Raw genomic sequence first — 3779 nt, 5'->3', positions numbered from 1 at the left:
CTCTCTCTTGCTCTCTCGCTCTTTCGGTTGTTTGCGAGTGATTTAAAATGTGTGAATAGATATTCTAGAAGATTATTATTATTATTATTATTAATTTTTTTAACGAGAAATTTATTTGAAAATTTTTTTTTTTTTTTTGATTTTACAAAATCATTTTGATGAATAAAATTTCAGTTGATTTTTTTATAATCCAAATTAAATTGACCAAAATCGTGAGTTTGAATATCATAAATTTTTTTTTTTTTATCGATCTATACTCCGAAAAATAAAGTACCCGATTTGCATATATATACTTGTTTGGGGAGGGGGGAAGAGGAAAAAAAATTGAAAATCGGACTAAATATTACCATTGTTACAATGATTATATTTTAAATAATTATACAAAATGAGGGATGAGTATTTTCGATGAAATTAATAAAGGCGTTCTCGTAATAATAATAATAATTAAATTTCAAAAGGGACTTAAATGACCCGAAATAAGAAAGAATTTATTAATTTAAAATCATCCTTTTGACAATTTCCGTTTTCTTCGGTTTTTTTTTTTTATTTCTTCCTTAAGGGAAAAATTGTCAAAAAAATTTTTTTCTTCCGAAAGATGTAAATGAATATGACGGACGGAAAATGCGTTTGTCGGTTATTCGAATTTATTTATTAATTTATTTATTATTTAAAATAAATTTATTTCAATTCAATTCAAAAAAAGAAAATTTTCCACTCCTTTTTCTTTTTGTTTTGTTTTGTTCGAAAAAAAAAAGAAATGGACACAAAAGTGTAAAATAAATAAAAAAATTATCCAGTCATTTTACATTTTAATCGATTGTGGCATTTTGTCACGTTTTAATTTAAAAATTTAAAATTTTCCATCTAACGAAGTCACGAATTACTATTATTATTATTATTATTTGTATTTGTTTTGAATTAATTTTTAACGTCGTGTGACGTCATTGAAAAATAAAAAGTGATGAAGATAGAAAGAAAGAGAGAGAAAAAAAAAGAGAAAAGCTGTGTGTGCGTGTGTGTGAAAATTAATAAGAAAAACCTTTTTGAAAAGTTTTCGATTCGGTTGAAATCGATGATGATGATGATGATGATGGTGGTGGTGGTGGTGGTGATGATAATGATGATGATATTTTTCGTTTCGAATTTTCCTTACATTTCGCGTTAATGTTTTTATTTTATTTTATTTAATTGTAAGGAAATTGTAAAAGGAAAAAATTAAAATACGAAAACTTCCGTTTCCGGTAAATTTTTTTTTTTTTTTCTTAGTAAAATGTCGAATTTACATTATTATTATTATTATTTTTATAGTAACGAGAAAAGGAAAAAAGGAAAAGAGAAAAAGGGAAATCAATCAATCGGATTCAATATACAAACTATTATTAAAAATCGATTGTTTTTGTTTTTTTTCCATTAAAAAATTGAAAGTTTTTTTTTTGAAAAATGAAAAAAAGGCGGGAGTAATAAATTTTTTTTTTTTTTTAAATAATCGCACAAGCAAACAAAATAATTTTTTTTTTTTTTTTTTTGGAGAAAAAAAAGGTTTTTATTTCGAATAATAATGTAAATGGAGTTTGCAATATTGGAAAATGATAATGTATATACGAGGGTTTTTTTTTTTATTCTCCAGGTAAAAAAAAATTCACTGGAAAAAAAAAAAATTTTATTTATTTATTTATTTATTTTTATATGTTTGTATTTTTTTTTTTTTGCCGAAAACGATGATGAAACGTTCGTGCGTTCTCTCGTGTGCGTTCGTCCGTGTGCGTTCGTTCGTGTCTTTTTTTTTAACGCTTGCATTTTTTTGTTTTTTTCGCTTTTCGATTTGGATATATCAATTTTTTTTAAAATTTTAGTGCAATGGGGGGAGCGGAGGGGGAATGAAGGAAAAATGAATTGACAGTAACGAAAATGTCTCGGGAATCAGTCAGTCATTTAGTCAGTCAGTCAGTCAGTTGTTTTGAAAGTATTTTAAAATGAAAATTTTTTCAAAAATAAAAGGAAAGGGGAGGCAAGGGAGAAATTGGGGGGGGGATCCGGGTAGTCGGACGGACGAGTCAAAAATTTTTTTTTTTTTTTTTTTTTACGTCCGACATTTTGAATGTTTTTTTTTTTTAAATTTCGTTTATATTTATTCGTTTTAAAAAGTTTCCATCACTTTTTTAATTCGTAAATTTCCAACGGGAAAAATATCAACTAACAAACGAGAGAAGGAATGAATGAATGAATGAATGGATGGTTTTGCTAGTTTTCTTAAAGAGAGATTTTACGTACCTAAAAGTCTTTCTTTCGGTTTTCTGTTTTCTCCGGTTTTAATTTTATTTTTCTTTTTGATCTTTTTTAAAGGATTTTACGCTTTAGTTTTTTTATTCAATTTTCTCTCTCTCTCACTCTCTCCTTCTTTCTCTTTCTTTCTTTCTTTCTCTTTCTATTTCCCTCAATGAAATGATTATGATATCGTTTTCCTTTTTTTTTTCTTTCTTTCTTTCTTATTTTTACAATTTGCAATTAACAAAATTCGTCATCTTTATTTCCGTTTCTTTATTACTGTGTCGTTTTTCTTTCTTTGTCTCTCTCTCTTTTTCACTCTTTCATTCCCTCTCGTTTTATTTTGAAAGAGAGAAAAACAAAAAAAGAAAAAATTTTTTCTTTTTCTTTTTTTTTTTCTTTTTGTTGACGTTCATTTTGTAAATGTGTTCGAAATTAAATTGATTTAGAATTTTCCTTTTCTTTTGACATTATTATTATTATTATTTTCACTTGATTAAAAGAAAAAAAAAATTCGTCTTAGGGGTTTATTTTTTATTTATTATTATTATTTTTTGAAAAATGATTTTAAATGAGGAGTTAATTTTAAGAAGTGTCACGTGATTATAATTCCATCTCAGTTGCAAATTTGTTTGAAATTGTATTTGCTTCGTTTTGCCACGCACGTCATTGTCGTGATTTTTAATTTTTTTTTTTTTTGTGGGTTTTTATGATTTAATGGAGAGTAAATAAATCGTGTACGAGAAGATGTTTGCGCAAATTGTTTAACTAATTGATGCCACGTCAAATCATCATTATTCAATAACAAAAAATCCTTTCGAATTTTTTTTATTTCTTTGCTTTCAGGTTCGGTTCAATAAAATTTTGTTTGTTTGTTTTTTTTTTTTGTCCCCCGCACTCGGTCCACAAACGCAAACAATTTTTTACTTAAATTAAAATGAAATAATAATAATAATAATAAAAGGCGATTGGTATCGAACAATCTCATTTGAACGATTTTGTTAAAATATATATATATTGGTGTTCCGCCAAAAAAAAAAATTTTCAAATTTTTCATAATGTAAATTATTATTATTATTATTATTATTACTATTATTATTATTGTTAAAAATTAATTGTGACGTTTATTTTAAATTTTTTTTATTGGTTTTTTTTTTTTTTTATAAAAAAAATGTCGTGGGAAAAATAATAAAACGTTGTTGTAATTGGTAATTTGACAATAATTAAAAATTCACAGTTCATCGTTTTTTTTTTTTTTTTGCGGTGGCGGTGGCGACGATGGTATCCGATAATTGAAAATGTTAATAATTAATTGATTTACGTCATTATTATTATTATTATTATTATTACTATTATTAATTAAGTTTTCTTTTCGAATTTTTTTTGTGACCATATAAAAAAAAAAAAGAAAGGGGAGAGAGAGAGTAATTAATTAAATAATTATCGAATAAATAAAAATGATGTCAACATATGGCGGCGGAGGGGTGGGTGGTGGTGGTGATGGGGGGGGTGAG

This window comes from Pediculus humanus, genomic scaffold, assembly GCF_000006295.1.
Source record: "Pediculus humanus corporis 1103172107423 genomic scaffold, whole genome shotgun sequence".
NCBI lineage: Eukaryota > Metazoa > Arthropoda > Insecta > Psocodea > Pediculidae > Pediculus > Pediculus humanus.
The sequence above is the reverse complement of the archived record's forward strand: the minus strand, read 5'-3'. Positions refer to the sequence as shown.